General features: G+C 35.2%; 1 protein-coding gene across 1 annotated transcript in view; it reads right to left on the bottom strand.

The window, feature by feature from the left end:
- LOC120626595 overlaps positions 1 to 10,874 on the bottom strand; it is a 72,502-nt gene extending 61,628 nt beyond the window's left edge. Inside the window, exon 1 of the mRNA XM_039894152.1 lies at positions 10,854 to 10,874. The gene's annotated coding sequence lies outside the window, so the exon portion shown is untranslated. The remainder of the gene's footprint in view (positions 1 to 10,853) is intronic.
- Between the last annotated feature and the right edge of the window lie 4,471 nt (positions 10,875 to 15,345).

Here is a 15,345-nt window from a genome sequence, read left to right as displayed (position 1 = left end):
AGGAACAGAAATGGTCCTAATATAGACCCCTGTGGGACACCTATTTTCATAACTGATCCATTAGACCGTTTTCCATTCACGTCGACTTTCTGAATTCTATCGCGTAGATAGTTACTCATTAAGTCTAGAGCTACACCCTGAATTCCATAGTGGTGTAGTTTCCTAACTAACGTTTCGTGTTGAACACAATCAAACGCCTTAGATAAGTCACAGAACACACCAAGTGCATCACGTGACTCCTCCCAGGCTTCAAATATGTTTTGTATTAGCTCAACACCTGCGTCGATTGTTGAGCGACCCCGTGTGAAACCAAATTGCTTAATATGAAGTAAATTATACTTATGAAAATGGTAAAGTAATTGATTTAAAATGAGTTTTTCAATGATTTTACTGAAAGTGGGTAGTACGGATACTGGTCTAAAGTTAGTGGGGTCAGAAGTACTACCCGATTTAAACAATGGAACTATTTTACTAAGTTTCATTAAGTCAGGAAACACACCACAATCTATACAATTATTAAATATTAAGGCTAAGTCGGGTGCAACAATATCAATTAATGATTTGACAACGTTTACGGAAATGCCCCACAGATCATTTGTTTTTTTATTAATTAATAATTTAAAGGCTTTAATAACGTCAGAGCCACTAACATGCGTGAATTTAAAAGAATGGTTACACTCAGGCACATTTTCCTTTAATAGAGAGAGAGCCATATCTGGTGAAGAGTTTAATGATTCTGTTGTGGAGACGGGAATGTTGGTAAAGAAGGTTTCAAAAGCAGTAGCCACCTCGAAATCTGTTGTTAAGGCTTTATTATCTACATTAAGTTTAAAGTTAATATTTCGTGGTGTTACTCTTCCCGTCTCCTCATTAATTATGTTCCAAGTAGTTTTGATTGCATTGCTGCTATTTTTAATTTTATTTTTGATGTATCGCGTCTTTTCTAAGTGGCAAGCGCGTTTAAAATTCTTGGAAAACAATTTAACATAATCCCCAAACTTATCACCAGTGTTAAATTGACGTTCAGCATACAATTCGTACAGCTTTTGCCTATTTTTATGAAGTTCAACTGTCGCCCACTCACTAAAATTTAATGTATCAGTAATCACAACCGACTTACTAGTAAATATAGAATGAAATAGTCTATTAAAGGTATTGAAAAAGGAGCTGTACATTGCATTTGGAGTCGCCCCTGAGGGTAGGAATGGGAGGTCATTTACTAGGCTATATCTCATTTTCTCTATGCGGTTGGATGTTACAGGAACAAATGTTATTTTACGTTTAGAAACATTTTTCTTCACATTTTCAAATTGAATAATTTGACCACAATGATCAGAGTCTAATTTACTAATAATATTTTTGCTTATAGGAATTATATTTGTAAAGATGTTATCCAAACAGGTGGCGCTAGTAGCAGTTATTCTTGTGGGCTCCATGAACATATTTGATAGATTGTAAGTTTTAAATAAATTCAATAACTTGATACTTAAAGAGTTATTTTCTAAAATGTTTACATTAAAATCTCCGCATATTATTAACTTTTTATTACACTTTGATATTTTAAATAACACTTCATCCATTACCTTTTCAAAAAGTTCAAAGTTTGACAAGGGTGGCCTATAAACAGTAACAATTATAAATTGCTCTAGTTCAACCGAGGCTAGCTCTATTGTCCGTTCAACAGAAAGGCTAACAATATCGTTTCTGTTTTTAAATTTTAAATTTTTATTTAATAAAATTAAAGAGCCTCCATGAATCGCTGTAACCCTGGTGAACGAACTACCAACCTGGTGGTTACCAAAATTAAACAAATATTCATGGGTTTTCAACCAGTGCTCAGTTATACATAAAATGCTAATGTTAAAATCATTTAAAAATAATTCAATCTCTAAGTCTTTTCCTCTAATACATTGAATATTTTGGTGAACCAAGTTGATATAATTAGAATTAGATTTTTTATTATATTTTTGGTTTAATAGTACATTGTGCGACCCCTTACTATAATTTTTTTCATATATGCCTGAGGGAGACTCAGTTGTCTGCTTTTCTAAGCAAGAGAAAGCCTCTGTTGTCTCCTTAACTAGTTTAAACTAAAATGACTTGGAATAATTTCCAAGGTTTTCATGTCAAAACTATTACACTGCTCAATAAAAGCAGCTGGTTTAGCCAAGTTCTTGGCTGTTATGGTAAAAAAATACGATAGCGAAACAGCTATCTGTTGTTTAAAATAGTGTGATAGGTAATATCTATCTCGGTACAAATTATAAGTAGGATTAGCACATTTGCTAAAGTCTATAACATGAAATTTCTTATTATATGTACATAAATTGTACAAAGTCATATTTAAATTATACCTAATAGTATTTTCTTGGTGTGGCAAGTTATGAAAATAAGGAAATGTGTATAATACAATACTATTTACATTTAATGTATTTAAAGAATCAATAAGTTTAATCAGCTCAGGTTTGTTAACATTCCCTCTATTTCCCATTATGATAATTAAATTAGTTTTACAGTCAAACATATTCCTATTTCTACAAATTGCAGCTACAATAGCTTTTAAATTTGAGTTGGGTAAACAGTAGTTCAAAACTGTGTGTCCATTCAACTGAGAGTTAAGATATAAGCCCATGTTACATCCAATTTCATCGCTGTACATAATTGGTTTTATTGATCTGCTACTATGAGCATTTGCTTCAATAAAGGAATTATTATTAATATTTATGTTCTGTGATATTGAGTTACTGAATAATGGTTGTCATCATTGTAAAGTCAACATCTCCTGATGATGCTCCGGTTTCGGAGCGAAACGTGCGTAGAGGGTGTATTGCCGAGGATCTGTTTGGTGTGGAGTATAAGGATTGAAGAAATTATAAATTAAAAATTAAGTAATCGATGAAATTAATAGCTGTAGCCCTAAATATCGGGAACGATTGGTAAAACACCCCAATCCACTGGCACACAGCCTTCTGACTGTGCAAAGAACCGAAAGCGGGCAGAAGTGCTCGATACGTTACAGACTTGAGGAAGCTGGCCCTCATAACTGTCAAAGTCAATAAGAACATCAAAAAATCTACTTATAGTCTTTCGACTGATTGTAGAAGACAAAAAAAAAAGTTAGTTACTATAATCGTGACTGACTTAACATGCTATCCGAAGCAAGGGGTGTCAAAGGAGATTTTGAATATTAGAAGCAAATATAAACTAAAACCCGAGTTGCTAAGCTCTATATCTCTAAAGATGATTATCACAAGTGAGTTAAAATAATCGTGACTTACTTAACATGCTCTCCGAAGCAAGGGGTTTCAAAGGAGATTTTGAATATTAGAAGCAAAAATAAACTAAAAACCGAGTTGCTAAGCTCTATATCTCTAAAGATGATTATCACAAGTTAGTTAAAATAATCGTGACTGACTTAACATGCTCTCCGAAGCAAGGGGATTGAAAGGGGATTTTGAATATTAGAAGCAAAAATAAACTCGTTGTGAAGTTTACTTGGCTAAATAAATTTCTTAATCATTCAAGGGCAATTGTATAATATTTAATAACAAATTACCGAATGAAATTCTTGACATGTCACCATTAAGTTCAAAGTTTATATAAAACGTAAGCTTACAGAAAAATCCTATTATAATGTTATTTAATTACTTAAACGTTAAAAAAGTTCGGGTGTTAACTGCTCTAATCTCATAGCTTAATATTAATTTTCTGTGAGATGGTGATAAAAATAAAATTACCCGGCTAAGTTTGTTGTGGACTCTTCTTAGACTAGGGCCCGTTTGGAACCGTCGTAGCTTTAGGTTTAAGTTGGCGAATGAAGTTATCACCATCCTCTTACAATTAAGTAAACATATATGTATGAACGCTTCACATAAGTGCCTGTGATAGAACTACATGAATAAAGAATTTTTGAACTTTAATTTGAATTAAATAGCACTGTCCCAACTTCAGATACTGAGTAGCTCAATATTAGTCCATGTGTGTGGCTTTGGCTGTATTTTATTATTATTAAACTCTTTATTTGTATACCACAACATTAACGTATATAAAATATAACAAAAACAGAAACATATCGAAAGAAGTAGTACTACAAAAGGCGGCCTTATCGCTTAATAGCGATCTCTGCCAGGCAACCTTTGAATTAGGAAAAAAAAAAGATAGCTGTAGCTAGTTACCAACCTGCTAAAAAATGGTAAGCGATTAAACGTTTCGTTACGATGTCGCGTACAAACCGATAAGGGGTACGGGTGCAAGTCAACTGGTATATACCCCTAATAGGCTAGCCCGTAACCATTTTAGACTCTAGCATCCCTTATTACGTGAGATGTCCTCAAGATTTCACTTGTAGTTGAATAAAAAAAAAAATGATGCTACAAGGTATTCGAGACAAAGGGACTTGAAGAATCAATGCTGGTACTTCTTGAAAATTGCTTGACAGAAAAACTTATACCTAACATTATTTGCTCCGACCCGAGAATTCACCAGATTGTCTCGTTAATTACACCCTAATGAAACGTAAGTTAGTATTTTTTTTTTTTTTAAGTATATAGACAAGTGCTTGACTGCAATCACACCTGATGGTAAATGATGATGCAGCCTAAGATGAAGCGCGCTTGCCTAGAAGATGCCTATTCACTCTTGATTTGAAGGTACCCAGATTATAGGTATTAGGGAAGACGGAAGATGGGAGGGCATTCCAGGCCTTTGCGGTGCGGATCAGAAAGGAAGAAGCAAAACGCTTCGTACGTGTTGATGGTATTTCAACCACGTAACGGTGCAGATTCTTTCGGTGCCTCGCAGTTCGATGGTAGAAAGGAGATGGTTTGACCAAATCGAATAGCTCCTGAGCACACTCTCCGAAATGTATCTTGTAGAAAACGGCCAGACAAGCAACCTTGCGCCGGTGTTCAAGGCTTTGAAGTCTACTGACTACAAGGTCGTTGCCAATGTGTGGTTCTTGTTAAGGCAGCGTAAATCAATCTATGAACTTACGGAGATTTGAATTTTGCCCTTTACCTGTCTTGTAGGGACATCGGTGCGTGCTATCGAAGTCCTACCTACTGGCTATTACTCTTTCAAAAATAAAAGAATTTTCATTCATCAACATCAAAACAAGTATAAAGGGATTCTTGCCACAAAAACGGAACTGTTCGCTCATTCATAGTTCTAAGTTAGAGCTCAGTGGGAGGGTGTTAATGAATGCATAATTTATCGCCGTGAATTCTAACAAGATAATCCAACGTTTTGTCGTTGCTATTAAATTCCATTAGGCGCCTCTTGAATAATTCAATTAAATATACCTACAGTAGCTTTAAGAGCAGGAATTTCACGCGGGTTACAAGTGAGTGGATTGCAGTACTTTAGCCATATAGGCAGAGTGATTAAAATAAATATTGTTTCTGTGCGTTCCGATCTGAAGCGCGTGGTTGCCGGTGTAATTATAGGCACATGAGACTTAAAACCTGCGCCTTAGGTTGATGGTCGCCAGCGGTCGAAAGCGGAGTGGAGTACAGTAATTTAGTCATATAGGCAGAGTGATTAAGGTTGGTTGATGATTTTACTTAGGTTGATGGTCGGCAGAGATGGTTGGTTGCGATGGTTTATTACTGCTTGACAAACAAAGCTGACAAAAAAAAACTAACTTAGAACTATGATTGAGTGAACAGTTCCTTTTTTGAGGCAGAAAGCTTTTTTAGATACTTGTTTTGCTGTTCTGGATGACATGTTTATTCACCGTCAAGAATAATGAATTTATTTTTATTCTTGAAAGGGTGATAGCCAGTAGTTAGAACTTTGACTTTACTTTCGGGGGGCCGAGTTCCGACGTTGTATATATAGGCATTATTTATATCTTTTCGCGGTGAATTGGTGATTACTTTAGTCTTACAAGTGTGAGATCTGGGGTTCCATTTCCGCAAGGGCAATTTGTTATTTTTTAAATTTCTGAATCTTCTTTGGTCTCTTCTGGTAGGAGGCTTTAGCCGTAGCTAGTTACTACCCCAACAAATAGTCATAAATATAAGGATTTTCCTCGATTTCCTTACTACTAGCTCTTCTTGATGAGATGAATACTTTTTGACAAATAACTCTACAAAGTTTTCATTAAATGTACTTGGTGACAACCACTTTAATCATGTTTAATTGTTTACCTTTAAGGTAACAGGAAAAATATTTTTGAAGTTATACTTCTTTTGGCGCGTTAGGGAAAAATGGTGAGAGTAAATTTTTAAATTGCGCGCGCACACCGCGTAAATTCACAAAAAAAGGACACCATGAAGTTAGCTATAGTCAACATTTTAGTTTTTTCTAAAAAAGGTTTGACAATTGACTTTCAATAATTCAAACAATAACTTTTTTCTATTGTTAGTGTCGTTTTCTCTACAAACGTAGAATAAGGCGTAAGATACAATTTTTGAAAACATTTTTGTCTTGTTACGCCAAAGAAAAGTAACTTCTAACGCGTGTACATAAATACACACACGTTTTTTTTATTCCACTACAAGTTAGTATAAATATAATACGTCTATAAATCTATACTAAACATATATAAAAAATAAATAAACAAGCAAATGAGAACCTCCTCCGTTTTGTATAAAGTCGGTTAATGACAATTATACCTCATTTTTTTTCTACATCATCATCAGCAGTCTATTAATATGCGCACATGCCAGAGACTCACCACGCTGCTCCAACGCGGGTTGGTGGGCGATTATTATCAGAATTAAGTGATAATAACCGGGATCGACGTCTTAGCTCGTTTTCTGAGGCTCGTTGGTTTTCACCGCCAATTTAATAACTATCCTGGAGTACTGAAAATTCTTCAAGAGAAAAAACACAACACTCAAGAATTCGTACCCAGTACGTTGAACATACTAACCTTACGGACCAACGAGACGACAATCGTTTTTTTTTTGTTTTATATGCAAACTGAAATATACTTTATTTAGCTTTTCCAAGTAGCCTTATAAAAGTTTCTCCAAGACATTAAAACAATTACATAACTTCCGCATAAAGACTTAACTTCCCAATGTAACTTTTAACTACATAGAAAGGTTAACTAGACATTTATTTAAGCACATTAGGGTAGGATAAAACCTAGTTACGTAAAAATACATACTCGTAGAAAAACTTTTAAGAGCCAAAGAGAATAGAAATTGAATTGCCCTGAGGACGTAAAATCCTTTTTTACTTTAATGGACACTGATAGATTGTAAGTAAAAATGTTAATGGTCTTTTTAGATATATAAACCTTTTTTTAGATAGTCTGTTTGGTAAATAGAAAAGAGAATAGATTCTATTTATCGGAAAATCAATATAGATTAGACTCGGCACGCTTTTCTTGTGCGGGTCGGTGATGTTTATTTATTTATTTGGTATGACCCATCACTACGCACTACACTATAACATAAATAGAATAATTAAAAACTAAACTAAATAAAAAAAAATAAAAAACTTACATTCAATATTAATATTCAATATTAATAAGAAAAAAAAAAATGTGATGATGTGTATGATGGATTTTTCTTACCATTGCAATTTGCATGGTGGTAAGTGATAATGCAGTCTCGGATGTAACCTGTTAGGAGTATGTCAGTTATTTTAATCCGATACCTCTAATTGGTTTCTACGTGGCATGCCGAACCGAAACCGTTTAGTTATATAGGCTTAATATAATTAGCCCGCAACCTTCTGCAATTGCACCCGCATTTACCACTAACTAAGAGACAACTTAGTAAGACTTGACAAAGAGCAATCCGAGTCGCTTTGAGTAACTTCCTGAGCAACTTATCATCGAACGGAAAGAGTCCTTTGCGGTTTTCATTAAATAAATAACGTTTCCTTTATGTAATCTTAACTCGATGAAGTCCAGTTTTTAGGACTTCGGTTTCACTTTCGTTCGTATCAACGCTGAACGAAAATAGAGTATAAACGAGAGTCCATAATGTTCACATAGGCGTGTGAAGTCCACCAATTCGCATTGGGCCAGCGTGGCTGACTGCGGCCTAAACCATTCTTAATGTAGGAGGAGACCCGCGCCGTCCCAAGATCAAGTCAAATCGTTACAAGATGGCCGCCGCTACAAAATGGTGGATTACATATTTTTACTTAACTCCCCAATGTGGGCACCCGTATCGAAAGAAAGCAATTGACTACTATAATCTTTAGTTATTGCCATCAAGTCATTCAATTCTATGTCATAATTTACATGTAATGTACGCATCAAAAGTGCTATCTATATGCCTATTTGAATAAAGAAATAATTGACTTTGACTTAGAATACTTGTACACTATGAGAATTTCACAAAACTGCGAATAATTTTTTTTTGCTCACAACTCCAAACAAGTTGAAAAAAAATCTTATTAAGGGCAAAATGGGTATCAAATTAGATACCTTGACTAATTAGATAATGTACCTGAAATATTTAAAGCCGCTGTTTTTTTATTTTTTACCAATCGAGTGAACTTTCGACTCTGAGTCTGGGTGTTTATCTCTATATTATAAGTCTTTAAGTATATTATTCATAAAAATATTTATCAGTCATCTAAGTATCCATAAGACTACCTACGCTTACTTTGGGGCTAGATGGCGATGTGTGTATTGTCGTAGTATATTTATTTATATAAACTTGTTTAAAAACTAGGGACGTCTTGCCAACGACGGCGTCCGCGTAAAATACGTGTCAAGCATTATATTATCTAGTTCCAGTTGAGTGAGAACAAAGTTTAGCAGTATTTACTTGTAAGTATGAGTATATGTATAAAGTAGTATATTATGTTTCGTACAATTTTTTTTTTTTAAAAAACGCGGTGTGACTTTATAACATCAACCTATTACCACTACAAAGCACCTACAATGAGAAGGGGTAGTCCACCACGCTGGGGTAGTGTGGATTGGTGGGCTCCACACACTTTGTGACTTTGTGAACATTATGTAGAACTCTGAAAAAACTGTGAAATGTGGAGATTCGTAGAAGAACCAGCGTTCAACGAGTCGCGAAGCTGAAGTGGCAATGGGCCGGGCACATAGTTCGGAGAAAGGATGGACGTTGGGGTCCCAAGGTGCTGGAATGGCAGCCCCGATCTGGTAAGCGCAGCGTTGGTCGGCCCCCAACGAGGTGGACAGACGACATTAAGCGCGTCGCAGGTAGCCGCTGGATCCAAGCGGCTCAGAACCGTGGAACTTGGAACTCCCCACAAAAGACCTATGTCCAGTAGTGGGCGTCTATCGGTTGATGTGATGATGTAGAACTCCCAGGCACGCAGGTTTCCTCACAATGTTTTCCTTCACCGTTGAAGCAAGTGATATTTTAATTACTTAAAACGGTGTGACTTAGTCACCGGAAAAAGGTTTGAATTTTTTTTTAAGTATATTTGTAATTTCTCCTTTACCGGCCATTAAATCATTATCGGCCTATAACTACAGAGTGCAGGTCTCTCAGACTGAGAAATGCTTGGAACGCTGACAACGCTGATTTCACACGCCTCTCGGAGCACTGTGTAGAACTCTTAGGGGTGCTGGTTTTCTAACAATCTTTTCCTTCATCTTTGAAGCATATGACATTTGATATTAATTTAATTAGCTTCAAATGTTTGATTGGCATTAATTCCGTCGTAATCTTAAGTAACCGTAAGTTATATAAATAAAATTGTATTCTTCAAATAAGGGCTGAAATACTTCATGTGTACCCAAATTGTATAGAAATAGGCGTTACTTTGCGGAAATACATGATATATTATGAAAATTAAGCTTAATTTGCTATACTCCCCGAAAAGCAGGAGAATTTATATGGTGTAATTTATATTTTCTTCAATCCTTATACCTACTCCACACCATGCAGATTTTCCGACAGAGATGATGATTTTACTTTTGTTAAGTCAACATCTCCTGAGGATGCTCCTGTTTCGGAGCGAAACTTGCGTTGCCGAAAATCAGGATTGAAGAAATTATAAAATTATAAATTACACCGCACAGATTCTCCTGCTTTTCGCGGAGTGTAGCAAATTAAGCTTAATTTTCATAATATATCATGCGTACCCGCCGAAATGTTGCTTCTGCAACACGCCATCCTGTGTCCATCAATTAGAGGCGTAGGTGTTCAGCCTCATGTGTCTGTAATGACACCGGCAACCACACCCTTCAGACCCGAACACAGCATTGCAACAATGCTGCTCCGCGGCAGAAATAAGCAGGTACTTCCGCGGACGAGCTCTGTCAAAAAAGCTCTACTACGTAATATAAGACGTAAGCTTATAGAAAAATCTTATTGTAATATTAAGGATTACTTAAATGATACGAAAGCTTGGGTATGAATTGCTCTCACTTACTACTAAATAAAAATTAAATGTGAGATGGTGATAAAAAAAAAATACTCGGCTAAGTTTGCTGTAAGCTGTTTTTAGACTGGGCGCGTTTAAGTGCCAGTGTAAACCGTCGAAAACCGGGCTATAATAGCTATAATACATTAGTCCAGAATAATCTAATTTTGGTAATATATAAAAAAAACGGGTTTTGTTTATTTATCAATTAAATAAAATTTTAAAATTTTCTCACTTTGATTAAGTATATCTATCTCATTTAAGAGATAAGAGACCTGAAGTATATTAATAAATAATTGGGATGAAGATAAGTTAATTAGATAGTTTTATTCTACCTCTAAACCGAGGTTTACAAAGTCACAAAGTTATAATCAGTTCAGTGTGTAGTGTGTTGCGTGATGCGGCGCAAATAAACAATTCTTTTTTCTCACAAAAAAAACATCGTGAGTTCCAGAAGTACAGATTAAAAGCGCATTTGCAGCAAAATAAAACCCAAAAAATATTCCATCGACATAAAAAAAGTCACGACAACTTACCACTCGGAAAAATCAGAAAAGGTAAACACTTTACTTAATAGGTTACACTGGAAAACACTTTTCCACACAATAATAAGTATTTTGGTTTTCGGTTTTAATATTTCACGAAAAAGTCTAATAATTATTTTTCGATACTAAAAAGACTGGTTAAATTTTTCAGATTTTTTTTCTAAGTTCGGGATGACGTGCTAGTATCGGGAACAGAGCGTTACGAACGCGTGTCGGCGTCAAAAGTCTGGCATGGACTGAAGTGAATCCGGGATTCGGGATATGAAACGCTTCGGTGTTATAAAGCGCGGAACTTTTTGACTCCTTATTTGTTCTGCTGGCTCAGTTTTTTATTTCAAATTATGGTGGTTACTACCTGTTGTCAGCGACTTCGCACGCGTTTTTTAAAATGTACGCTATGGTATTTCACAGGATGCAAACTATTTGTATGCTAAATTTCACCAGGATAAATTAAGCCATCAAGCCGTAGCATACGGGAAAAATGCATTTTTTTTTCAATTACGTGGATAACTTTTACCATCATACCATTTTACCTTTATGTCCATCTCCAGGTCGAAATCGTGTCGTGTGTCTCGTGTGCGTTTAATAAAGAATTCTGAGAAAAAATGTCAAAATAAATAATATATATTGCGACGACACATCGACAACAAAGTATAATAATCATTGGTGTTCATCACACAAACATTTTCCAGGTGTGGGAATCGAAGGTATACCATTGGACTCAGAAAGGATCGCTGCCTTATCTACTTTAAATATTTAGCATAAGTTGCTACGAGGATAATCAGTAACAAAATAATTCTTTATTTTTGAATATTAACCTATGAAAAGTGATGGAATGCTGAATGAGTTGAATGCAAAGTACATAAAACTGCATAGTTGCTGTTGGGTGCAATTCTGTACGTATCATCCCGGTCCGATATGTGGAAAAGGCTAGAAGGAGACGAGCTGTAATTTAGAGACACCTGAAGAATAATGACCTTAATATTGGCTTCTTGCAGCAAATTACCTGCAAAATAAATTCAAATAAACGATGGTACGTGGAATAATCCAGCAATTTTTCACAAAGGCTCGGTTACAAGTTCCAACTCCATTTAATAACTTCTGATTTATGCTACGGATGGACGGCCAAGATTATTATGAGATGAGTTATATTCCAATTTGGGCCCCGAAAGTAATCAGAAAGGGACACTAAATGGCTGAAAAGTGCCATAATATATCTTTTGTATAAAGAATAGATATAGTCATGACAAATATACCCTTTTACACTCTGAGGCCCGCTTGCGCCATGCAGGTTTATTTTTGAAACTATACTTCTTTTGGCGCGTTAGAGAAAAATTATAAGAGGTAATTTTTACGATGCACGCGCACGCCGTCACAAAAAACCGACAACCTGAAGTTAGCTATAAGGTTTGACAGTTGGCTCGTTCCGGTGATTTAATTGAATCAATTGTGCAAACAACTAAAATTTTATGTTGAGGAAAACTTGTTTGTCCTATAATGAGTCTATTAGTATTCCAAATTTAATAGTATTCTATATATATATAATGAAAATGGTCTTCGTTTGAGGCTCAATCACGCCTAAACCACTGATCGTATCGACATGAAACTACCACCATTCGATGCGAATTTTTTCCTAGATGGTTTATGGCTATCTATTTTTTGAATTCCAACATTCCTTCATTTTTTTATTGCTGTTTTACTTTTATGAACATTTATCCCGATAATAAAAACAAAAGATAAGCATTTTCTCTTGATTCTTTTGTTTTCATGGATTTCAACAGAGTGTATTAAACGGATTATGGTTTTTACATTCAGCTAAGAATCTACTCACGGTAGTGGAGAACGGCTGGACCAATTGGGCTTTTTTTTATCTTCTGAATTGTCAGGAGAAAGTTTTGTATGTAAGAAAATTTTAAAAAAGCCCGATAAAAAGTTAAAAATTTCGATGATAATCGAAGAATTCCCATCTATATAGTCACTCACCACGAAATCTCGGGAACCATAAGACTTAGAAACGTGAAACTTGGTAGGAATATTACTTTTGCTATGTAGAGGTCAGCTATGAATAGATTTTAAGAAATTCATTCCCCAAAGGGGATTGCGGGGGCGTTAACAATGAACAATTCCCGTTTTTAAACTATAGCTCCTATAGACTTCAAATTTGGTAGGAATCTTCTGTAAGAGGTGTAGAAATAGGCTATGAACGAATTTTACGATAGCTCACCCCACAGGGGGTTGCGGGGGTGGGTATTAACAAATAATATTTTTAATTTTCCAGCTAAAGCTCCTACAAGCTCCAAATTTTGTAGGAATTTTCTATAAGTGATGTAAAAATGATTTATGAACAAATTTTATGATATCCCACCCCAAAGAAGATTGCGGGTGGGGTGGGTGTTAACAATAAAAAATTTCAATTTCGAAATATAGCTTTTATAAATTCTAAATATGGTAGGAATCTTTTATTATTCACATAAAGAACATCTCAAAATGGATTTCAATAAAGTCTACTTCCGACAGGAATTGCGGGGGTGGGTGTTAAAATCTAAAATTTTTATTTCTAACCTGTAACTTCTACAGACTCCAAATTTGGTGGGGATCTTCGTGTATGTAGGGATATTCGTGTATTTCCTTACAACAATCGTCTTTTTGGCAGCGGAGAAAAAGTCATTGAGAGGTTTCAAAAACTTAACTTTACATGTAGCTATCCAATCAACGGACTAAGAATTTTACATTCATTTTACTTTTGCAGACTACATAACCGACGAATTATTTTATTCCGGGATCGCGGAAATGTAACAGATTAAAATGAATGCATTTTCCAAGCACATGAGATGTGGAAAAGAAATTTAGTTACTTATTCCAATAGAATTCATAAAAAACATGCACAATTAATTTTCTATAAAAAATTGATGTCACGGAGAAAATTTTAGTTAACAGAAAATTTGTCGCACTTGAACCTAGACAGATTTCAACTTCACATATGAGACTTGCAATGACTTTAACTTAAACTTTCAATGCTCATTTCAAATTTTCTTCATGTCAATTATTTTTAATTTTTGGAAGAAAGGCACGGAAATGTTATAATGATTGCACATTGAAAGTTACAATGAATATTAGTGAGAAAAATCACCTGGATGAAAGATACAGGCTAAATCGATGGAATTTGGAATTTGAGTAAGTCTAAACAATATCGATGCTTACAGTTCTATCCGCGGGGCCTATTTATGTTCATACAAAAATAAAAAAAGGAGAATAATAAAAATATGAAAAAAATAAATAAAAATGAAACATAAAATGTAATTTATTTCCTTTTTCAATTCGCCTAGCGAAGCGGGCTGGAAACGGCTAGTATATATATAAATAGATATTTAAATAATCTTTATTTAACTAGATAGTATTATAAAAATTTCATGAAATATGTATTTTTTTTGTATTTCTAGTGCCGATTTTTCTACAACCGTAAAAAGGCGAAAGATGGCTAAGCTAATATACAACCAAGTGTTAGGGACTAACCATGGGTTATATTTTAAAATGTCTAACCCACCAATATTGGAGAGTTAAATTAATAACTCAGGATTCATCATCATCATCATCATCATCATAACTTCAACCGATTGAAGTCCACTGCTGGACATAGGTCTTTTGTAGAGAGTTCCAAAATCCACGGTCCTGGGCCGCTTGCTTCCAGCGGCTCCCAGCGACTCGTTTGATGTCGTCTGTCCACCTCGTTGGGGGCCGACCAACACTGCGTTTACCTGTGCGGGGTCGCCATTCCAACACCTTGGAACCCCAACGTCCACGTCTCCGAGCTATGTGCCCCGCCCATTTCCACTTCAGCTTAGCAACTCGCTGAGCTATGTCAGGGGTGTAAGGGGGAGACTAGTACAACCACCGTAAGTACACCGTAGGAACTCAGGATTAGTATGTCAGAATTCATTATTATGAGAGTGGTTAGTCGACTTGTTGACAATGCAACGACACTAAATTGAAGTTTAGTTAGAATATTTTCCAAAAACAAACAGTTAAAACGAAATGTCTTTCAAAACGTGTTCAAATCATAAAATACGTGGAACAGTAATAGACAAGGTGTTGTAGAGCGTAAGAGACGTGTATAGGTGTCTCACTAATAGTTCACTCATTCATATTTGGTCGACATATATTGCAAGAGCGATATTATCCGCGCAAAATAAAGAAACCCCGGGTTAACTAACTTAGTGTTTCTTTTCAATGGCAACACAATATTGAGTTAAAATTTATGCTATTTAATCCGAAATTGAAAAACCAGTGTTACGTTATTTTAATCCAGCTAGGATTGGCATTTAATGTGCGTTGTTATTGAAATTATAATTGCCCGATGATATTCAACAATCTAAAAAATCTTCAGATCGCATATCTCTTAATATTACTTGTTGCAAAGGATGATTCAATTAACTACTTAAAAAGTATTAGAATTTTTGTTACATAACTTGTTCGGGGAAGTACT

The sequence above is a fragment of the Pararge aegeria genome, chromosome 9 (assembly GCF_905163445.1).
Source record: "Pararge aegeria chromosome 9, ilParAegt1.1, whole genome shotgun sequence".
Classification (NCBI taxonomy): domain Eukaryota; kingdom Metazoa; phylum Arthropoda; class Insecta; order Lepidoptera; family Nymphalidae; genus Pararge; species Pararge aegeria.
The sequence above is the reverse complement of the archived record's forward strand: the minus strand, read 5'-3'. Positions and strand labels throughout refer to the sequence as shown.